Source organism: Cavia porcellus, unplaced genomic scaffold, assembly GCF_034190915.1.
Source record: "Cavia porcellus strain 051 isolate PalLab524CR breed Dunkin Hartley unplaced genomic scaffold, mCavPor4.1 scaffold_13, whole genome shotgun sequence".
In the NCBI taxonomy this organism is placed as follows: Eukaryota; Metazoa; Chordata; class Mammalia; order Rodentia; family Caviidae; genus Cavia; species Cavia porcellus.
The window spans coordinates 64,966,236-64,991,804 of NW_026947496.1; positions in this window are offsets into that span (position 1 = coordinate 64,966,236).

Genomic DNA, 25,569 nt, shown 5'->3' on the forward strand with positions numbered 1-25,569 from the left:
ATCAGAATTTTTTTTTGCATCTATTGAGATAATCATATGATTCCTGTCATTGGCTCTGTGAATGTGCTGTATTATGTTTATTGATTTTTGAATGTGGAACCATCCCTGTATGCCTGAGATTAATCTTTCTTGGTAATGGTGTATGATCTTCTTGATGATTTGCTGCATTTTGTTTGCTAGTATTTTGTTGAGAATTTTAGCATGTATGTTCATTAGGGAGACTGGCCTGCAGTTCTCCTTTTTGGTTGAGTCTTTCTCTTCTTTCCATATCAGAATAATACTTGCCTCAAAGAATAAGTTAGGGAAAATTGCCTCCATGCATTAAAGAACTTGAGAATTATTGGCATTAAATCTTCTCTAACTTACTTGTAGAATTTAATCATGAATCCATGAAGGCCTGAGACTTTCTTCATTGGTGAGTTTTTAATTTCATTTTCAATACAAGTAATTGATATTGAATTATTCAAATTTTTTTATATCTTCTTGATCCAGCTTGGGTAATTTATATGATTCTAGGAACCTGTCCATCTCTTCTGTGTTTTCCAGCCTATGTGAATAAAGATTTTCAAAGTACTCAGTGATGATCTTCTGAGTTTCCACAGAATCAATAGTAAATTTACATTTTCATTCATTACATGACTTTGAGGTTTTTCTTTATTTTTCTTGATAACGTTGGCCAGAAGTTTATCAATTTTGTTTATTCTTTCAAAACAAAAAAGCAACTCTTTGACTGATTCTTTGTTATTTTCTTAGTCCCAATCATTAATTTCTGCTCTGATCTTTATAGTTTCTTTCCTTTGATGAGCTTTGGTCTTGACATGTTCTTCTTTTTCTAGAAGTTTGAATTGGAGCATCAAGTTTTTATTTGTGATCATTCTATTTTCCTGATATAGTGCTATATATTCCCTCTTAGGACTGCTTTCATTGCATCCCCAGATTCTATTTTATCTGCATTTTCATTGAATTGTAGATATTTTTAATTTTTTTCTTTAATTTCATTTCTTTAATTTCATTTTTAATTTCTTTAATAATTTCTTTAATTTCAACTCACTGGTTGTTCAAGAGGGTTTAATCTAGTTTTTATGTGTTTATTAAGTTTTTATAGTTTCTTTTAACATCATTTCCAATTTCAGTGCACTCTGTTCAAGTAATATGCACGGGATAATATCAGTTCCTTTGCATTTACTTAACCATATTGTATGGGCTAGTAAACGGTGTGTTTTAGACAATGACCCATGTGCTGCTAGAAGAATATGTATTCTGACATTGTTGCAAGGAACACTGAATATCTATTAAGTCCATTTGTTCACAGGTTCAATTCACTTCTTATATTTCTTTGCTGACATTTTATCTAGTTGATCTATTTCTTTGCAACGTGGGTATTATGCTTCCCTGTTACAACTGTATTATTCTGAAATTTATTTTTCATGTTTACTTATATTTTTCTTAATTAGGCTCTCCAATATTTGGTGCATATATATTTATGATTGTTATCTCTTCCTCTTAAAATTTTTTTTCCTAATAAGTATGTAGTGATTTTCTTTATCTCTTTTGATCATTTTTGGTTTGAAGTTCAGATTGTCTGGAAACAGAATAGCTTCTCTTTCTTTTCTCTGGGATCCTGTTGCATGGAAAATTGTTTTTCATCTTTTGAATTACAGTTTGTCAATTTCATTTTGAGTTAAATATGTTTCTTATATACAGCATATTGTTTGATTTTGTTCCTTGAGCCATCTTGCCAATGTGTTTATTTGGTTGGTGAACTGAGGTCATTTACATTGATGGTTATTACATATATCTTTTTGCTTTTCTTTGTCAGGTTATTTTCCTTTGTTGGTTCATTGCTATTTATCTTTAGTTCTTTACTCTGTGTGGTGGTTTCTTTCTGTTGTTGTTCTGGTCATTTCTATCTCCAGTAATAATATCTATTCTTTGTAAGGTTCATTTTGAAGACACACATTTCTTCAGTTATTTTTTGTCATGGAAGCATCTTATATCTACATTAATTATGAAAGATAATTTTGCAGCACACATCAATACAAGTTGGAAGTTTTTATTTGAAGCTTGAAATACTTTACTCCAAACTCTTCATAAGTTGAGGGTTTGTGCTGAGAAATTGGTCATGATTCAAATGGGCTTTTCAATATAGGTGATCTGTTTCTTTTCTCTAACTTCTGTTAGTATTCTGTTTTGGTACTGAATTTGTGAGATCTTGAGTCCTATTCATCTGGGTTAGTTGTATTTTGGTTATGGCTGCTTGGAGTTCTATGTATATCACTTATCTGCATGGTAGATTCTATTCTCATGATTGTGAAATTATCTGTTACTACTTCTGTACATAGGCTTTTTAATGTCATTTGCATTGATTCCTGCTTTTTCATTGATACCTATCAATCTTACATTGGTTTTCTTTGCATTGTGTTGGAGCTGTTGTACTGTTATTTCACATTGCCTTATTATTTTTAAGAGGCCTTTCCTTTCATGATCACTAGCCACAATCCTTTCTTCAAAGTCTCAAAGTTTATCTTCAATTTTTTTCCCAAGAAGTTTTGCTAGGTTTCAATAGAATTTTTAATTTCTTGGATATCTTTTTAAACCTGTTTCTTGCACTCTATTTCTTTCCAATATTGTTCACTCAAGATTTCCATCATTTTCCTATGCTCCTGTATTTCTTCTATGTCTTTTCAAGCTATGCTGAGCCATTCCTTCATTAAGGTTACCATTTCTTTTTGTGCCTGATATTATATCCTATCTGATTTCCTCTGTAGCTTCATGGATTTATTTCTTTAACTTACTTGCTATCTTTTGAGAAATTTCCATTGTGTATTTTCCGATTTCTTGCATGTTGATGTCTCCTGTACTAATTCTGGATGTGCTGGGGTCTAAGATTTCATTTTTCTTTTTTGTTTAGTCACTTTTACCTCTGGATTTATACTTTGATCTTTTCAATCTTGGATGTTTTAATTGCTATTATGTACGTCTTAGTCAGGGTGCTACTGTGTCACTGGTATTCACTCAGTTGGCAGATACCACAGTGTAAGGGGCCTAGTCATCTGAATTCCTCTTGTGGAGTCAATTGGTGAACCTGGATTTTTCCCAGGATGATTAGTCTAGTATTATTGGTGTGAACCAACGTTTGACTTCAGACTTTTCCACACTGCCAAACCTACCTCTCTGTGGTCCACACCCCAGCTGTAGCCCTGCTGTGTCACTAGGAGTCTTGTGGTATCATCTGGGGGCATCTTTGGTGCTCTCTCAGATGGCGCTCTCTCATCCTCTGGATGGCAGGAGGGGTCACCATTGCTTCCACAGGCCCACCCAAGGTCCTCTCAATAGCAAGGGCTTACCCATGTTCTTGCTGACCCACCAAAGTCCTCCAGATGGAAGGAGGTCTCAGTGATTCTCTTGCTAACCTGCTAAGGTCCTCCAGGTTTGTAAAGTGCTCACCATAACTCTTGCTGGCCTACTGAGGTTCTCCTGTTGCAGGGAGAGCTCACTGTCACTCTTGTAGGCTCACCAAAGTCCTTCCAATCGAAAGAGGGTTCTGTCCTGAATTTAAAAGATGTCTTTTTAACTATTCCCTTGCCCCTTTTCTCAGAGCCACTCTTTGCCTTCACCCAGACATACTTGACACCTGCCCATTCCAACAGTTAACCAAGACTTTGTTGCCTTTGAGCTTCCAGGACAACTCCCACTGTTTCAGTCAGATTCTTGAACATTGTTTACTTTCCCTCCAGCCCCACTCCTCTTGCCTTATATCAAGTGTAGATAATCTCTTTCTCTGAAGCCCTTCCTATGAATCAACCTGTAAGAACATTTTTTTTTATTGCATCATCTGTAGGATTTTATGTGTCTCTCTCTCTCTCTCTAAGGCTCAAATCTCTTTGCTGCCCATCACTTGCCTGGGTATCATTTTTCCACAAACATACTCTAGCCACACTTCTAGACTGTGTGTACTTTGTCTCTTAGATTCAAACTCCCACCACCAAACAACAGTTCTTCTCCTTTTTAGTGATAATAAGATACTTTTGTCTTTGGATTTCTGCCTTTGTCTTTCTCACTAAGCTCTTTTATAAATTTGTAAATAGAGAGCCCACTGAGCCATTAAATCACAAGACCTTTCTTCATTCATCCTTTCAGATCTTAAAGAAGCTCTAGAAACACACCAGCTTTAGTTCTTCCAAATCCCACCCAACCCTTTAATCTACATATAACTGAACACAGGGGATATGCAGCCAGAGTTCTGTCATAGAGCCCAAAACAATGGGCCATGATATTCCTGTTCAAGCAACTTGACACAACTATCTTACACTGGCCACTCTGCCTGTGTGCTGCTGCAGCAGCCCTGATGTGCTTGGAAGTGCTTAAAATCACTAGATAAGCTCCTTTCACCCTTTACTTCTCTCATAATCTTCAGAGACTCATATCTTCAACTCATCTCTCACACTTTCTCTCTGTCCTTCACCATCAACTCTATGAACTTTTATTAGAAACTCCCATGCTTACCACCACCCTGGGCCCTGTCTTTAACCAAACCCCTCACTTCATTAACCTAGCTCTACTTAAAGGGGCAACACCACACGACTGAATATCTCTAATTGAGCTAGCAATCTCCCTATTCCCACATATCTCCACATTCTCCCTTCCTAACCCTGAAAACACCTGCTTTATTGACAGAAGAGCATATAAGCCCACCCCGAACTCTTTTGCCAGGGTAGGATACACTAGCACCCAGGATTCTATCATAAAAGCTGCAGCCCTCCCTATGTCCACCACTTCTCAGCCAGCTGAACTAATCGTGGTGACCTGTGTGCTCACACTAGCTAAGGGCTTACAAGACAATATCTATACAAATTCACTACACACATTCCATACATTGCATAATCTCACAGCCATTTGAGCAGACAGGAGATTTCTCACCTCCAGAGGGTCTTAAATCATTAACACTCCACTCATTAATGCTTTTCTTCAGGATACTATTGCTGACATGGGTGGGAGTACTTCACTTCAGGGGACACCAAAGTCTTTCAGATCCCATAATCATTGTAAGAGGAAACTAGCCTCTCCTGCCACATACATAAGGGTAAATATGCCCCCCGTTCTGGCATAACTCTGACCTATTCCCCTTATGAATGCCAAGAACATCAAGATTTTCCCAGAAAAGATAGATGGTTCTCAAATCATGGTAAGTTCTCCTCTCTGCTTTACAAGCCCATACCATTCTCTCATTTTTTCACTAAATTTTCACTCAAATTATGGACTCCTGACCAGACTCCTTGAGCATCTTAATTACTTCTCCTCACAGACAATTCTTCTTAAAGCTATTATTGCTTAATATTGTCTGTAATATGATCATACTTATGTTTTCTGAGGCCTCCTTCTTTTCCTACCTATGAAGTGTAAGCTTTCTCCCCAATTCAGGACTGGTAGATTGATTTCACGCACATACCAGAAGTGTGGCAGTTAAGATGCTTCCTGACATGGGTGAACACCTTCACTACATGTGTAGAAATTTTCCTTGCAGGCTCAGAGAAGGCCTCAGTTATTATTCACTCCCTTTTAGGTGACATTAGGCTGAGGTTTGGTCTCTATCTTCTACGCAATCAGATAATGACCCAGTATTTATTAATCACATTACTCAAGAAATGTGTAAGTCACTTGGAGTCCAGTGGAATCCACATGCCCTTTAAAGGCCTTGATCTTTTGCCAAGGTTGAAAGAACTCATGTATTCTTAAGGTTCAGCTCACTAAACTAATACTTCAGATTCACAAAACCTGAGTTTCAGACCTCCCAATGGCTCTTTATTGCATCCCAGTCACTCCCAGAGAGCACATGGAATACAATCCTTTTGAGCTTTTATATGGCCACCACTTTCTGCTCAGGTCACATCTCACCCCCAAGACCAGCCCTCTAGGAGATTATCATCCAGTTCTGCAACAAGTCCAGAAAGAAATGCAGGGTGCTGCTAATCTCCTCCTGCCTTCTAACACTCATCTTTATGAGGATAAGCTGACTAACAAACTGACTTTGATTAAAGATTCAAGCCCCTGATCCCTGTAGCCCAAGTGAAGGGGACCCTTTCAAGCCATCTATAGTACTCCAATGGCTATTGGATGTACCACTCCAGAAGAAACGGTGCCCTGCTAGCAATTCATCTGACCTTTCCTCCTCATGGAAATCACAAGTAATCTAACTCCCTTCTTCCAGGCTGACCAGAATTCCAGAAGACACTTGAATACCTTTGCTTTGGTTTCCTTGTCATTTTATCTATTTTTCTAAACAGTCTATCCTGATCTTACCTGGTTTTTGCACAAATCTCCACTCTTCAGTCTTTCTTTACCTTCATAGAAGATCTCCATTCTCAGGGCACTCTCTGTAACTTTGTCATGAAGAGACAATATTATTTTCCTTTCTTTTCACGCTCTTCCTACTCAATGATTGACAGAGAAGACCTTAAGCACTCTTTGTTCTAAGAACATTGCATCCCATTATGCCTTTTCCTGAGGGTTTTACTTTCAGTTCTACTGGAACTCTAATTTAATTGTGTCTTGCCTCAAAGATGGAAACATTTTTGTGCCATCATTCACCCTTACCATAATTAGGCCCCTCCCTTTCCGTTCTTTATGAGATTTGACCCATTCATCTCTTCTTCCTTTTACTACATCCTGTGGTTGCATTTTTAAATCTTTTCCCAATCATTCATAATTACCTTTAAAAAACTTTGCAATTAACTCATTGCTTGCTGAACCACTTCAATCCTACCTTAGCCAAAGTTTGCTGGCTTTGTAGTTCTTTGTCTACAGTAACCTGTCATTCCAGTACTTCCCCACATCTGGGTTCTTTAAATACTAGCCTGAGTATGAAATGAATGATTCCATCCAACTCCTCAACAAATGACTTGTAGCCACTTTCCTTATAACTGACAAGGTAAGAGGACTCCGGGCAGTATGCTTGACCAACTCCTCTGGTTGAAGTTAATGCTAGTGCTTCTAAGCCTACACATGGCCCAATAACCACCAATACTACTCTTAACCAAGCCCCTATTTGAATCTAGTGTAATATCATAATCTGTCCTCTGATATAACACCAGGATATCTGTTTTTTCATCAATGTAACTACATGCTACTGTTACTGGCTTCATATATTCGTGCCAGTTACCAGGTTAATTGGGATGCTCAATTCATTCAGTGTGTCCAATTTTCTGGTCTTCCTAATGCTATGACAATGCCATTGTTAATAGACAAAGTTCTACAATGGATGCCATGCTCCATGCATGCCCTTACTCCCATGGACTCCTTGTCATTAAGCTCCCACTTGCTCAGACTGTCTCCTCTTCCCCTCCTTTGAGTATTCCTCACAGTGGCTTCTCATAGACACCAAACATTCTTCCTACAATGGGAAAACAACAACAAGCATCAGTCAGGTCCCATAGCAGGAACCCCTCTGGTCTCTGACAGGTGCTACTCTAGCAACACCCTGGGCATCTGAGAAAGAGAAAATAAGAATCTCACACCTGTTTAACATTCACAACCAATTGTGTTTACACTATGAACATTTCTTTCTTTGTAGGAACTCTAACTTCTTGTGCCTCTTCACTACTTGGACTGGGACCTGCACAATGACATTCCCAAAATAGACATGGCCTGAGAAACCAATTTGTTGCCAATAAAACCTAGGCCTGACAAAATAGAGCCATGTACATAGTACCCCTACTTATCAGTTTGTGTATCACCACTGCTACAGGGACTGATACAGAAGGTTTAATACCTCCCTGGCCTCCTATTACTGTCATACCCATGATCTTTCTGACAGCCTCAGACACATACCTGACTCCATTCTTACTGTACAAAGCTAAATAGACTCCCTGGCAGCAGAGACCCTTCAAAATCATACAGGTTTAGATCTTACCACTGAAAAATGTGGATTATGCCTCTTCCTTGGGGAAGAATATTGCTTTTATATCAACCAGTCAGGCATTATATGGCATGCATATAAAGACTGACAGGAAAGATTTCTGAAATTAGACAGTGTGTGTCTGACTCTTGGATTAGTATTTGGGATTGGGCCTCATGGCGTCTTCCCACAGCTGTATCCCTTGTTTTTCTCCTCTGTCTCTTTGGGCCTCCTCAGATTTTTCTGTTTTACATGGTCATTTATAAGCACTTACCAAAAGGAAAATGCTGGTTCTAACCACTCCTTGATATAGCCCCACTGCCCAATGAGACTGTCCATGTCACCCCACTTGTCATGCTCAAAGTAGCCATGAGGAACTCCACCTATTTTTCTGCTCTTCTCTGGATGTAACAACAAGACAGAAATGGGAGACTGATCTGGGGAAGCCCTTTACAATAAAACATACTGCCCTCTGCAAACAGCAGGAACCTACCAAAAGAACTGTGCTGCTTTCAGCAAACAGAAATAATGGCTACAAAGAAATGTAGAACTGAATATAATCTCCCAGATGCTAGGATGTCCAGCAGTATCCACATATCTGTACTAAGTGTCCTCAGAACTTTGACCCCATGCACTCCATGCAGACTCTCTGAGATTATAGATCCCATCTTCAAACTCTTCAGGCCACTTGTTGATGTCACTAACTTCAGACTGCCTGTTCCTAAATGGAACTAAATCCAGTTTTTCCCCCACATGGGCCTATCTGTGGTGTTTCCTCATTTGCTTCATTTATCATTTAAGACAAAAAAAAGTGATAAATGTAAAAAAGGTTTTATATGTATTAAAAGTATTAAAGTTAGGAAAACAAACTTATTTTTCACAATGAGTGTGACTGGGAGTAGGAAAAGTACGATGTTATATAGTGAGCACAGTGGCCATGAGATAGATGGTCCCCATCTTTTGAATGCTACGTACCTCAACATGACGTCAGACCTGGGTTGTCCTTTGCAAAACCTCACAAGAAGATAGCAATTTTTGATTGGTCCTATGTGCAAGGCTTGACTACACATCTTGGATATCTTTGTGACTGACAGGTTATATGTATTAACCCAGCTGGCTGGTCATGTATACCTACTATATTGTCCTACCTCACATGGATGTTACAAAAAAAGAGTGAAGAAAAATAGAAACACTGAGGTAGGATAGAAGGAATAAAAACTAGACAGAAAGGAAACAAGAGAAAACAATTTTTTTAATGAAAACTATAGCTTCAGAACACAAGCCCAGATTATGTTTTGTTGGTTTCTCCTCTCCCACAACACAATAAGCCTGGACAATTCCTTTTATTTGCAGATGGTTTGGCCATTCTCTTTATTATTTACAAATAGCTCCCTTTCACCTGTAAATAAACTACCTTTTCACCCATAAATTAGCCCACCACCAAATACATAAAGTTTATCTTACTATGTGTAGGCTGTTCCCCTCACCTCTATATCAAGGCTAGACCAAGATCATAAATTATTAACTTTCACAAATTTTCAATACCAAAAACACACAAATAATCCCAGTTTCAGATTGTAATTTGTCTCACTTTTCTGAGGCTCATCCACTCACTTGAGTTCATCCTAAATTTCTGCCTCATAAATTGCTAATGTGTCTCTTACTGATGTGTACTGAAAACAATTTGTTTTGCATAACTGATGTCAGCAAGCCTGCATAGTTATTCTGAAAAAGGGTGAGTGGGTTATTTTCTTTATTTGAGATTTAGCAACCTCTCAGACCCAGTCCAGTGATAACACTGCTTAGTAATTTTAATTAACCAGACTAAGCAACAGAATATACATGTTTAATATACATCATATAACAGAACATACATTTTAATCAACAGAATATGCATATTTTGCATTAAGTTTTCCCAATATTGGGAAAGATAGTTTGTCTCTATAGTATGATATATTCAACAGTTAATACCTTTGAGAAGTTGCATTAATAAATTGCAGTTCTAATGACAAATCATCTCTAAAATTCTGCTCCCCCAGTACTTTAAACATATCTGAGAAATGAGACATGTTATAAAATTATCTTTAAGGTCAACAGCTTCTTGCATGGCTCTCAGATCAACTCATAGATTGAGTTCTGTAAGTGATTGGTTGTCATCAAAATGGAATCTTCTCTGATCCAGGTTAGAACGAAATTTCGCATTCTCTTCTGGTTGTGTATTGCACTTTCATCATGTAAAGCTATGATACAGAAATAGAAATATTTCTAAAACACCAAACACGTAGTCTCTGTTTTACAGATTTGCAGCAATGGTGTAAGCAGCCTATCTCAGTGGAAGCTATTTGACTTCATTTAGATTTAAAAATAAGGAAGAATCTAAAGACCTTTTTCAGTATGAGTAATCTGTTGACATGTAAGAAAGAGTGAAGATTCAGTTCCTAAAAGGCCTAGGATTGTTTTTCCTTAATGAGAAAAGCTGAAGAGGAACTAATGTGGTCATTCCAAGAGTCACTGTCATCATCATGCAAAATGTAGAACACAATATGCAAATTTATTAACTGAACTTTAGAGTCAAAAAGAAACAAATGGGAAGAAATAAAGTTCCATAATCCTGATACTTTATGTGATGTTTTGAGGATAACAATTTCAAAAATTTCTGTAAAATGTGATCTATAGTGCTTGAAAAGTTTATTGCTTGTTTTAGTAATTTTTACCTTTCACTTACAATTGGCACTTGTCCTTTTATTCAACAAAGGTTTAGTATCATCAATACTAAGAAGACTTTGGTGTGTCATAAAATCATGACATTGTGTATGCTTAAAAGTGACTACTTTAGGTAAAATTTTTTTGTAATTAACATATTTATTAGTTGAAAAATACAGAATTCCAACCAAAACACAAATGATAATTTATGGCATATAGGACTGGAATCCATTTAGGAGATACTAAATCCAGGATATATGCCATCTCTGTATCGTCAAGAGGATTTTTTATTTTATTTCTTGCCTCTGCTTTACACTCCATTGGAATTATTCCTGAGCAGTGTCTTTAGATATACTATATACCTACTGCAAGAAAAAGAGAACAATTTTCCCTAAAATTTCTAGCATATACATGAGGTTAAGACTGATTGGATCATTCTTGAGGTTGTATGTACTTCTAAACTTACTACCAAGGTTGGGGCAATAGAATGTTCTGATGGTTGAACAAGAAATTATGTCTTTAACCCTTTAACTCAAGAGTAAGATTGACTCCATCTAAATCATATGAGTTGTACAGGAAGGAGATGGTTCAACAAAAAAGACAAAAGGAAATATATACTTATATATATCTGTATGTATATCTATCTGTGTTATCCTATCTATCTATCTATCTATCTATCTATCTATCTATCTATCTATCTCAGTATCTGAGTGGAAAAGAGAGGAGAATGCCAATTAAACTGTTTGAACAGGTTTATTGTTTAGAGGGGAATTTATGTGTGAGCAGAACAGAGAAGATGTCTCTAACAGACTAAGAGCCCTTTTTCTAGAATTTTTGGAAGGCCCTTAAGGGTGTGGGCTGGAGAAACAGTGACTGATGTAGCCTCTGTGCTCTCATAAAGTGGTGGCATATCCTCTGTGATCTAAATAACATGAAATCTGCTTCCCTGAGATGGCAGGTGGATTCATTCAAATTGGCTGTCTCCCTCCTGGGCTCTATCATTCCTGGCTTTTTGGAAGGGATGTTGGAAATTGAGTTGTTTTATTCTTGGTTATTTTCTGCTGAGACAATGCAACAAAAATTTTGGCATTTTGTATGTTTTGGAGATGAGATCTATTTGGAGGTGTCCTTGAGTAGTTGCCTGGGAAATGGTCACCATATGTTTCAAAGAAATTTTTGGAATATATTAATGATATGGGTCAGGGGAAGAGAAGGAAAAGAATAATAAACACTAAAGGAATGAGGAAGAGCAGGAGCCAATGAAGAGGAAACAAACGATTGGAAAAATCAAGGAGTTTGGATGTCCATTCATAAAGATATTGGACCCCAGCTCTAACAAGATGGGATTTATTGGTATAAAAGCAATATTGTTCTTGGAGTAGAGCATGTATGCTGCCCTGCAAGCTGTCAAGAGATCAAGACCTCTATGGCTGATGGGCATGAAGGTGCCCACTTATAACTCAAGTGCGCACGAGATGGAGGAAGGAGGATGGTTGCGAGTTCGAGAGCTGCCTAGGTCACAAAGTGAGCTCAGCTCAAAGTCATCCTGAGATCTCATCTCAAAAAGAAGGAAAAAAAAAGACCTTTATAGTTTTGTAGGACAGCTGAGGCCTGGGATCTATTTGATCTTGCATGTGTCCCAGTTGGTGACTTCTGTGAATCCCTCATTGAGTTCTTTTGACAGCTAGGTAAACTCTAAGAGATTCTTAGTGTTCTTTATAATCCCTGTTACACTTCTTGTGATAATTCCTAGGGTGGCCAAGGTGGCCATCAAGGGGACCAGCTTTATGGTGCATAGTGCCCTGATGTGGGTTGTGGTGGAGATAGGGATGGATATATTAACTGTTGCTAAGGACATGGTGAGAATGAGAGTGAGAGTGACAGTGAGGAAGTCTAATATACAGATTCTAGTGCAGGTGGCAGGAAAGTAATTATACACCTCATCCCTGCATTCCCAGAAAATGACCATCTCTAGGAAAAGGCACCCTAAGATCAAATCAAGATATAAAGAGGATATTGGGGTTGAGTTAGGGAGTAAATGTGAAAGCATCTTGAATTTATGCTGCACATGAAAGGAGGTAAAATTTGCAGCTGTGGAAGAGAAAGGCGTGAAACTGATTGCAATGCTGCGAGACCTTCTTAGCTAACAGTGGTGATTTTTGTTTTAGGAAGACTACCATCAGGTGTATTGAAATGTTTCAATTTTGGAGCACCTCCATGGGCTAGGAATGTGTGTTTCAGGATGTCCTTTCACCCCTTTCTTGGCTATATTTAGATGAAATAATATTTAAAGAGCTCTGACAGGGAATGTACCTGAATACCTGTAAAAGGATTCCTAATTAAAAGAACAAGGATGGTTAAAATTGTAGTGACCTGAACATAGGAGGAAATAGATAACAGCTTTGCAGAGGGAAGTGTCTAAAGAGCTGACTGGGGTAAAATGATCTTATTTGGTTTGAGAGGAACAGACTAGGTTGAATGGAACCTTGCTGTGAGAAACAAGTTATGGCCTGCTTCAACAGTCAGTGTGCCTATAAAGTCTGCCTGATACCCTTCAGTGCCCCTGGGAATCTGTCAGATTCTTCAGCTAGGGCTATGCCCTTGGCACTGACAGTTTCAGTCTCAGATTAGCTCTACAGAGGTGTTTATCCATGTTCCTAAGTGAGCAAGGATTACAGAGATGGATATCAGGCAGGCAGACCCAGGAGGGAAGTTGGACGGTTCCATTAAACATTTTGGGGGCTGGGCATATAGCTCAGCAGTGCAGTGCCTTCCTGGCAAATGTGAAGCCCTGAGTTTGATTTCTGATAATACTTGGTACAAAAAACAAAAAACAAATATTTGGATGATTTTAGCCATGTGAGAGGATGTCCAATTGAGGTATCTGTGGGTCTATGTTATGGTGTCAGGGGTTAAGAGTAAAAGTAATATTGTGAAAGAAATATTGAATAGTATTGAGTAAGAGAGCATAGGAAAAAAGTTGAACGATTTTTTTTTTTTCTGGAAAGAAGTCTGTGAGTGTTCCTTGTAGCCATAGGTCATAGATTAAGGTGTCTAGGGAGGAAAAGGGCAACTACTGGGGGAATTCTTCTATTAGTATGCTCAAGAAATGGGCAAAGTTATAGAGAGAGAGACTCATGGGCCTGTCTCATAGGAGTCTCATAGAAAGAGACGCATAGGCTGGGGGGTGTAGAATTTCCAACTGTGCAAGTAATCCTAATATGCCCCCCCTTTCAGTACTGGGGATCAAACACACACCTTGCTGTTGTCAGCAGGCACTTATGCCACTCAGCCAAATCCCTGGCTTTTTAAAAAATTTTATGATTGCCCCTTCTTGCTGGTTAAAAATTAAAAGTTTATCATGATCAGGTAGTGCCAAAGTGGCATCCTTAAGCAGTGCCTGTTTGAGGGCCAAAAGAATATGGGAAATGAATCTGTTGTTCCACTTTTTCTCAGGGATCTCCATGGAAACCTCAGATAAATATTTTGCAATGAAAGGAATTTCAGATACAAAATCTAAGATAGCTAAGATGCCTCAGGCAGGAAATAACACCTCTGTTTGTCATGGGGAAAGGAAGATGGCTTTTGGAGAGGAAGTTACGCAGTGAAGTGTAGTGAGATAAAAGAGTATGGCACGGCAAAGCTGGCTTTGGAAGTAGTCACGATTTGTTAATTTTAAGATCCAGACCACAAGTGCAGAACCACACTCCAAGTCCTGCACATGGACTTCTTGTGAGAAATGGAGCAGGTTCTCAATAGGGTGGCCTAGAGCAGATTTCACATTGAGGAGTGGGATCCTAGTACTGCCTTCTAAGACTTGTATAGAAAAGTTCTCATGAGTTACTTTGGGATTTAGATAGCAGAAAAGAGAGGCAATACAAAAAATTTTGCTTTTGCAGATTTTCCTCATGATAGCCTATGTTGCTTTCTCCAGCATGTGCTTTTCTCTTTTTTCCTCTGTATTCAGTTCAAGCTCTCTGGAGAACAGCTTATCCCTTGCTTTTCACTTTTTACTTTCTCAAGTAAATTTTGCCAGTACTTTTTGATCATTTAGTTCAAGTCTTTCTTCAAAATAAGAAACTGGAATCTATTCCAAAAGGAAAGGCAAGCAACGCAGAACCTACTAATCTTTAGCTGGTGAGCCCCTTTTAGAAGCAGGCTACGGGGTAATAGCAGGGGTGAGGTGAGGGCCAGGGTAAGTGACTTCTTGTACCAGGTAGGCTTTGTGTTGTGAGACATGGTGTTTTTTCCCCTAGGAATTTAAGAAGGAAGAAGTGTGAGAGTTAGAGTCATTTTTCTGGGACAGGTAAGCAAACAGTCATTGACATATTAGAGCAGACAGTGCAGGGTAAGATTAGGCCACTCAAAGTCCTTTGTAATAGTTGGTCAAAAGAGTGGGGGTCTTCCAGGAAATCCCTGGGGAAATACTGTCTATGTGAGTTTTGGGGGGAACACAGTTTTGGGGTCTTTCCAGGTAAGGGCAAAAGATTGCTGGGAATCGTGGCTGAGGGAAACAGTAAAGAAGGAATCTTTAAGGTCTAAAAGAGTAAAGTATTGAATATTAGAGGGGATATCAGACAGGAAGGTGCAGGGGTTGAAAACCACTGGATGAATGGAAACAATTTTGTCAATCTTTTGGAGATTTTGGACTAATTGGAAGGGGCCACTGAGAAAGAGCCTGTCTTCCCACCAGCATTATTTTTACCTCTGGAACCACTGATGATGTTGTGCAGGAATCCTCAGGATCTGGGTTATGTCACTTGGCAGCTGAAGATAAGGTCGTGAGGGTCCCCAGGTCTTCTCCAGATGTGTCAGGTTAGCTGGAGGGGAGCGAACTCATGGGAAGGGCTGACTTACTCAGAAGAAAATCTACTTTCCGATGCCCTTGCTGCCTAAGGTTGGATGTGTCTTTGTAGGAGTTCTGGGATTAGGGAAAGCCTTTGTTTAGTGGTCCCAATTGTCACTGTGAAAACAGTTGCTAGGTGAGTACAGGTGGGGACTTGAAAGACTTTTTTGGATGGGTTCAAACCACAGAGGCAAGGGTTCAGTATTTAACTTTAGTTTGTTTTTCCTTCAGAGTTATCTGTTCCTCATATTGTTGGTTGAAGTTTTAAACACAGTCCCTATAAAGTCCTTTTATGGTGTTTCACATCTGTGTTCTAATTTTTGTAGCTTTTTGTGGATGTCTGGATAAGATTGGGAGATGAAGTACAGATGAATTAGACCTTCAGGGAAGTTAGGTAGGTGTTAGTATATTTAATCATGGCTCCCTGAAAGGTCGTTCAGAAGAGGGCTGGGTTTTCATCTGCCCCTTGGATTATTTCTCTGAGAAATTCATAGTTGAGCTGTAATTTTTTTTTTCTTTTTCCATTCTTGCCAGGAGGAAAGCAATCTTAGATCACTATCTGGCCTATCAGAGTCATCAAGCTGATTTTTTTTTTTTTTTTTTTTGTATTGGGCCTTGAACTCATGTACTTTCCAGGAAGGCTACACTACTGAGCTAAAATCCCTGACTCTTGAAGCTGATATGTTAACTTGAGTTCTTGAGGATTAGACCTGGGGACAACTTGAGCTGGCCCAGTATTCTTTCCAAGGTGTTGGTGATGGAGAACATGGATATAGTTGCTAGCTGCCTACTAAATTTTTTCCCTTTACTCATATAGTATGGTTGGACAAAAAGATAAGATAAATATCTTTCCAAGTGAATTGTAAGTTGAATGAGTAGGAGGACATATTTTCTAAATTTATTGGAATCTGAGAAGAAAAGTAATGATGTTTCTTAATAAACACAAATAACTTTTATCATATAGTTTACCATCCATATGTTATACAATTAAAACCAGATATTTTCTTTTTCTCAAGCTCAAGTCCATCATCATAGAGAATTTTTTTTTTTTTGTACCAGGAATTGAACTCAGGACCTTTCACTTTCCAAGGAGGTGCTGCACTGCTGAGATATATCCCCAGCCCTATAGGGGAAATATTGTGTCCAATTTGTGGATAGTCTAAAGACATATCAGTTTATATCACTAGTTTCCAAAGTAGAAACTCAAGCTTTGAAGTAAAGAAAATATAACTGACAAAAATGCTTCTCCAAGCAAAATGGTATGCACGTGTGTGCTTGTAGAATTTGATATATTTGATGCTACAGTATACGAAGTTATACTCAAAGATTTCAAGGAAAGAGACAATACGGTAACTACTTTTATGTCGGGATTATCTTGTGGTGAAACACTATTTTGCTTAAATGGTTATGTTTTGATCTGCGCTGTTTTGTTGTCATGCCCTCTTTTATCTCAACCTCCATTTTATTATTTACTTTTTTATTTTTATCCTTTTAATTAAGGGAAAAATAAATAAAAAATTAGTAGGATATATTATAGTAACTCACTTTGATTTACTATTAACTTGATTTGAAGCCCTGTATTGCTCTCACCATCTTGTTTTGACTGATGTTCCTCTATTTTGTTTTGCTTGATAGTAGCAGGTTCAAAAGTTTAGGCAACAGCTGTGAAGAGAGTGGGATTCATTATGACGCCCATTCTGGTTGACTATTACCTACTTTTGAAGACCTGTAATGTCTCCAATGTTTTGGTTTTGTTGGTTTCGTTCTTTAATGTTTTGTTCAATTTTATTATAACTGATGATATAGGCAACTCTTTTAGAGATAGTGGGAGGCATTATGGTAACCATCATTGATCACCTTGTATTATGTTTTTACATTATCTATTAGGTCCACCCTTTTGATTTGACCGACTCTGTTCTGTTATGTCACATTTGGTTTTACTCTCTTCCAAAAAAAGTAATAAGAACCGTGGGAGCAATAAAACCCAAAATGTGTAATAGTCATTGTACAAAAGAGAGGAAAAGAAAGTGCTCTAAACAATATAACTGCACGTATATTTAAATGTATAAGATAGACAATGATATTACTGAGTTTTGTTGGATCATTGAACAGAACTGTTTGATCTCACTCTTTAAACGTCCACTATATAAGCTTTAATTTTGTAACTTGAACAAATATTTATAAGATGACAATATGTAATCCATTAACTAGTGATTTCCTACTGTTTATTTTTTTCTGAAATTCTGTAGAACTTGTACCCTTTTTCTGCTTTTTTTCTTTTTCTCTTTAAATAAAATTTTTTAAAAAGTTCCTATTTTAGTATGTTTAAGAAGTCACAAGCTGAAATTTAGATTGAGTTTCATTAAATAACAATTTAACTTATGAGTTTTGATATCATATAGTAGGCTGAATGTTGAACTCTTATCTTGTCTCAGTCTGGTAATATGCTTTATGATATTGTCTTGTCATGCTCGATAGTGGAGAAAACTTTAGCTCTCATCAACCATGTGAGAAAACAGTAAAGTCAACTCTCTACAGTGTACCATGCCACTAAATTTTACTATTTACTAAATGAGGTGTTTTCATTTGATTTAAGATATTCTCAGCATTTGGTGGGCTTATTGGGCATAAGCTCATCATAATTCAAGAAGATCTGCATATTTCCTTGGTATTAAGTATTGGATACTTAAGTATTGATGGCTAAATCAAGCCACTTGATTCCCCTTGACATCAGCACATTTTAAAAGAGTAATTAGCCACCTTCTGATGTGGAGAATATATACTATCATACCATTTCCCCCGATTTTATTCCACTACTTCTGTTTTGAATTATATCTTAAAATTAGTTATAATTTCATACATAAAGATGTGAGGTTATTTTATTTAGGGTCATTCTAGAAGGAAAGGAAACTTACCAATAGTTATATTTAAAAATATTGAAGTTGGTGTTTTTAAAGAGTGTAACATGTGACATTTAACCTTTGAAATCAAGAAAAAACACAACTCTATTAGTATATTTATAATGAACTGACTATCCTACCTCTATGCATCTTTTTCACATTTTAGTCTTTGAGCAAAAAATATGTATCTGTATGGAATAATAGAAAGTTTATGTACATATATTCTCATATATAGCCTTACCTATTCAACTATATGGAAAAAGCAATATGAAATAGAGGAAAAGTATATACTAAGTTTGTGGTAAACAATTTTGAAGTTTCAAAGTATTGTATTAATTTTTACAGTGGGTTGAAACTTGAGGATTAGAGATAGTAACTATTAGAAATCTTGTTTTATTTTCAAGTAAAATCCTATCACACTTGTTCTGAACTATATCATTATTTAATTCATTATAGAATTATCTCTTGTCTGTTAATAAAGATCAGAGTTGTCATCTAAAAATGCATTTCTTTAAGTCCCAGTATTTTGGAAGTAAAAAGAGAGAAATGAACCTTTTTTTCATTCATTTGAATGATTATCATTCACCACAAAGATTTATTGGGTTCCAAATCTCTATATACATACACATAGTACACACACATACAAATTCATACACACACAATGTTATCTTAAGGCATTAGTTTATGTGGTTATTGGTGCTGGACAGTCTGAATCAGCCAGTCAAGGTAAAAAACTCAAATTAAAATTAATATTACACTCCTATTCAGATGACAGTCTGGAAGGAGGAATTCCTTCTATAGCAGGTTTCAGTCTTTTCTTTTAAGACCTTCAACTGATTGTGTGAGACCAATACACATGATAAAGAATAGTCTATTTTATTCAAAATCTTGATTTAAATGTTAATTACAACATTTAAAAAATAACTCACTGTAACATTGCACTGGTCTTTGACCAAATAACTCAGCACACTGGTCTTGCTAAATCAAGCCATAAAAATAGCAATTATAATGACTTAGCTGTGAATAAGAGACATGAAAATGCAGCCAGGACACAACTTTTTTCAATTAGGGAAGACACATAATAGCTAATTGTGATAAAATTTCATTTTGTAATAGAGTTGAGTAGAGAAAGAGTTACTCAGAAAATATATGGTAAACCCAACCATAAAAACAAAAGTGCATTTTTACTAATAAACCTACTTTACTGTATAGGATAAATGTAACTCCAAACTTCTTAGATGTCACATGTGCTGAATTTTTGGTCTCACAAAATTGAAGAATGAAGTTGTGAACCAAATGAAAAAGTTAGGGAAGTTTTACTGGGAATAAGGAAAAGAAGGTTAGTTCCTGGATTTCCACGAGAGGACACAAATTGTGTGGCCACTGAAGGCCTCGGTCAGGGGCAATTTATACAGCAAAGTCACACTGTGAATACAACAGAGGTCAAACTATGATTAATCTGTATGATTACAAGTACAGACACTTAGCCAGTGTTGATCCTACAGGGAAATGTGTCACATAGCAAGGGTACATGGAAAAAATAAAGGCATCTTTAGGAAACAGATAGATTGATTATCTGGTCACACACCAAGGCTTCTGATGTCTAGCTGAACTTTTTGGATGAACTGGGACTAATTGCTATATAATGTAAAGTTATAATTTATCCCGTAGGGAGATATATAGGTCTAGCTATTGCATCTTTCATCCTGAGCCCTCGCCTTCTTCAGATGCTCCTGCAGCCACAATTCTAATGTATTTGTGTGTGTATGTGAGTGTATGTGTGTGTGTGTGTGTGTGTGTGTGTGTGTGTTTGTGTGTGTACTGAGCTCCTCTAGGATTGTATTGTATTGATTTATGTCTAACTTAGCTGCTTATAGTGCTATCTCATATGATTTATCTCTAATACATGTTAATCAGGAGAGTTATGGTGAACAAGAGTTGGGATGTATAATTTTGGTATACTAGTTCTCAGTGACTCTCTTTAATCAGAGGTATCTTTTGCTCATGTGCATTGGTTTTATAGTCCTATAGCATTAGGGATTTGAATTGGTTTGTTCAATAAAGAATCACTATATTAGTCTTCCTTGAGTGGAAAGCAGCCCAAGAAAAGTCCTGCACATCCCTTTACCAGTTGGCATCAGTTCTATTAAGATCCAAACAATTATGTTCTGGTCAATACATCAATATTGTGACTCCTCCCGTATTTCCAAAATGAAATTTATATGTTTGACCACTTCTGGAATCAGCTAATACTAGTAATTAGCAATAAATAATTAGTGTGCATGTGAACCCATGTAGGAAAAAAAGTACAGAAGTGATTTAGTTATTCAACCTATTCTAGTATAAAAACTGCAGGGTAGATTAATGGAATATATGGGAATTAGTGAATGCAAACAGTGGTGAAACTGACCAAGTATATTCTTTTTTTTTTTTTTATTTAAGAGGAAAAAGAGAAAAACACAAAGCAAAACAAAGCGGTGTAAGGGTACACGTAATACAGAACTACAAAAAAAAAAAAAAACCATAACAGTAAGAAATCACCTGTTAATAGATTACATATTATCATCTTGAAAATAGTTGCTCAAATCACAGTATCAAAGAATACAAGGTGGACATTCAAACAGGGAGACTGCAAACAACTGTGTTCAATGATCCAAAAACATTGATATAGTCAGCTATTTAACACCCCTAAACACACTTGCTGTTATATCCTTTAGAGCTCTTTTTCTTTTTTTTCCCTCTCTTTTTTACAACAAAATTTACACATTTTGGATTTTATTACTCCTTAGTGCTTATTACTTTTTTTTTTGGGGGGGAGAGAATACAGTCAAATATGGCAAAACAAAGCTGTCAGTCAAAACCAAGGATAGACATAGCACATGGTGTAGAACAGAGTACAAGGTTATCAACAATGACCAAGTATATTCTAATGGTACTTTTATTTCAATGTAGTACTGGGAATTGAACCCAGGGCATTTATATTGATATTTCTTGGCCAGGTGAGGCTCAAACGTGTTATTTCTGCCTCAGTCCTCCAAATTTCTTTATACTACATAATTATTAATTAAATTCACTATGATGCTGCACTTAAGTGATAAGATGGAGATTCAATTAGTATCCAACCTGATGGCCTCCATTTAGTTGGAATATCTACAACAAACTTATTTTCAAATAAGGTGACAAGAATTGAAGAGAGAGGTCAGATCATATAACCATGATATAAAGATTATAAACAACTTATAAAGTCAGGACCCTAACATGTTTAAAATGCTCATGTATCTGAATTTAAAAACCTGAAATTTAGTGATTCTTAAATGTTTTTGACCATGAAACCCATTTTAGAGCTACACTCTTCCCTCCATCCTGGATTCGACCAGAGTCAGGCTTTAATGTTTTCCATTGGCAAGGTGCACTTCTTTTGAGTTCTATCTCCACATCAAAGGAAAGAAATATAATGAGTACTGAAATTTTAATCATCCTTGAGTTTAAAACTTCAGTATCTCTTAGGAAGAAATGATTCAACCCATAACATATGAATAAATATGAGCCAAGTCATTTTGCTAAGTGATGTTTTCAGGTTTAACTCAAAACCTCTAGGGAGCCATTTTCATTGTATGTGGATTTAGCCTGAAGGTTTTGTGAAGCCTGTGAATCTCTGATAATTGTGTGTTCAGACATAGATTACCTATCCTGGGATTTATTCTTGAGTAATGATGGTAGCTAGAGTGTGGTGATGGTGAAACCACAGAAGTTGGTTTAGAAATTTCAAGTCTAATTCAAGTTCAGCTATGATCCATGCAATTATGTTTACTTCTGCAGTTGCCATATCCTTCCCTATATATAATAATGATGAGAGCCTGGAGCGTTGAAGCTGAATACAGGTGCAGGTCTGTGGTGTGGCCCAGGCATGGCTAAACTTAGAATGAGGAGACCCCTCACGGAGACAAGACAGGCCTCAGCTGAGGCCACTTGGAGACTTTCTGGATGATTTTCCTTAATTAGCATCCTCTGTTGCTAATTAACCTTTGACCCCCTGCCAGGATCCTGCTCAGGTTTCCTGCATTTTCCACTCAACTCCTTGCTTGTTCTCATTAACTATAGGCTTCCCAAGGTCAGTCAGTCAGCCTGCTAGTAGAGCAATGAACTCTGTGGAGGATATTAGTTCACTTGGAGCCCTAAAGATCATGCTGCTTGTCTCATTCCTTGGTGCCTTTGCTGTGCACCCATTTGGATCTAGGCACAGACCACAAAAGATGCATATTTTATACCTGTTTTTAAAAGTTATTATGGTGAATACATGATTTGTTTTCATGAACATAAGTCATGAGCATACTTAAATCGGCACCAAATAAATAACAAACCTATCATAACCTTTGAAGAATTAGTAATTATGTGGTATTATGCTTTGTTCCAACTACTTAAAATTTAACTTTACATGTCTAAAAGGCAAGCTTCTTTGCCAGCTTTTGAATGTATAATCTGACATTAACCAACCAGAAAGTACTAAATGAATCACCATTTTTGTTGTTGTTGTTGTTTTGTTTTTGGTACTGGGATTCGAACAAGACTAAGTCAAAACTTCCATGCTGAATCAACATTTTTTGAAGGAATATGATTTTTTCCATATTTCACAACTTAAGTTTAATTTTACTTGTGATTACCATGACCTTTTTACCTAATTATATCCTAAAATAATTTGTTAATATGGAGCCAGAAATTTTATCATATTATATAAATTAAATTTGAGACCAGTGATGATTGATTAAAGAATAAATCACTGAACAAATAAGTAGTAATTTTAGATCTGTAATATTATAGGGAGTTTGAGGGAAAATATGGAGATATTAATTTTCAAAGTCTATGTCAATTTGAAACAATAATTTCTTCAGCATTTGATAACTGGGAGTAGTAAGAGATGTCTTTTGGTACAACATTTTATTATCAAAAAGAAAAATGAGATTCACAACAAGGTCATTGCCTCAAATTGGAAAAGGATGTTACTAAGAGACCTGGTAACTTGTAGCCAAGCCTCTGTGTAGTGTTCTGAATTCACTGTAAAATGCTAAAGTGATTTCATCTTTACTTTTGGAAGTGATGTCTATTCATTGTCAACGCTTTTTGTTTTTACCAATACCAGTTTAAATGTTTAAGTTTATCAAAATTTGCAGAATCCATGCCAAATTTTTCAGGGCACATTAATATTTTGGTTAGTGACTCACATACATTTTTGTCACAGGACTTTTGCATTGTTACACATTATTGAAGAACCCAAAGAAGATCTCTTCATAGTTTATATCTCCAAATATTCATTATGTTAGAAAAGTTTAACCATGTATTGGGATATAATTCACATACTATAGTATTTCAATGTAATGGAGCATTTTTTATATTTTATATTTTAAAAACAAAAAACTAAAAATGATGTTATAGAATTTTAAAACAATATGTCAGATTATACACTCAAAATAATAGGACATTAACACTGTTTAGATCTTGGAAACAAGCCAGATATTTCAATTTAAAGGTTAGTGTTGTTAAGAGTATTCATAGAAATGAATCACCATCACCACAGTTGTTTGTAGAAAATTTCTGTTGCCTCAGAAATAAATTACATATAATTTATTTTTCATTACACAACCCATTTGCTACCACCATTGACTTATCTCTAGTCTTGAGTACCCACCAATCCCTTTTATGCCACTAAGGATGGATTTCAGTCATAGGTGTCCACATGTATGGAATTATATATCATGTGGTATTTTTGACTTTTTCTCACTTAGCATAATATTTTCAAGGTTCATTCATGTTATAGTATGGTGTTAGCAATTCCATTCATCTTGTAGCCAAGTAATATCCACTATATGATATATGATATGATATATTTTGTTTATCTTTTTGTGTATTGATATAGTATTTATCATTTGTGTCTTTTAGTTATTAATTAGAGTGTGATAGTAATTGTTGATGTGTTAAATTTTGTTTGGTTGTGCTTTCATTTTCACTGAGTACAGGACCAGGAATATAGTTGTTGAGTAATATAGAAACTTTATATTAATAATTCGAGAAATGACCAGAATATTTTTCTAAACTACCCCACCATTGAATCTTTGAATCTGCAATGTATAAGAATTCCTGTTTCTCTACATACTTATCAACACTGGTTATTATCTTACTTTTTGATTTTGCCTATTTTAGTTGAGCAAAGCTACATCTCATTGATGTTTGGCATTTCTTTCATAACTAATGATTTGGACTATCATGTCATGAGGTCATGAAACATTTTACAGAAATAACTTTTCAACTCCTTTGTGTATTTATACTTGAGTTATTGAATTATTAAACTATAAGTTTTAAATTTTGTTGATTTTAGAAATTTTAGATTCAAGATATTCATAACAATATTATACTGTATTGATTACCTATATTGTATACCTCTTAAAAATTATAAAGTATGAGTTTAGTTTTCTAAGGATTATTTTAAGTATTATGGGGCATTTACAGGTGCAAATGAATTTAAGAATTGATATGCTCCATATAAAGTAATAAAATGGTTTTCTGAGTGAGCTTTCACTGAATCTGCAGATTAGTTTGTATTTTAACATTTTGAAGATGGTCTTCAGTTAGGGAACCCACAAGCCAACTATTCCCATTTATTTAGATTGTCTTTCAATTTCTCAATAAAATCAAGTGAATGTTATTTTTATAATGGGAGTAATTTATTGCTGGATTAATTCTTTTATCATCATAAAACATTCCTCTTTATCTCTAATGACATTTTCATTTTAATGTCATTTTAACTGATTGATATAGTCATTTCATGTTTTCTGTAGATTTCTGTTCCAGCTTGTGTCTAGATGACTCCCCAAGAGCTCAAGTTTTTAGGGATTTGGTTTTTTGGAGTGGCTGGGTGTAAATGTGTGGTGCTGGGTTTCAGTGTGTGGTGCTGGGGTTGATTCACGGTGCAAAGCCAGGATTAAAGGTATCCCACTCTGGTATCTACCCTTGAGGATAAGTAGCCTGGATGGAACATAAGAGACAGAAGTAGTGTAGCTATAGTCACTTGCTGCCTTTCTACTTTACTGCTTGCTTTCTTGTGCTTTGCTGCTCTCTGTCCATCATAAACTGTTTTTCTCCTGTGGCTTTCCCCTCAGAGCAATGCCTTTCACGTTTGTGGTTTTAAGGCTACAAAGGGTGGAGGCTTGCCACTTCTTGTGATGCCCTCAGGC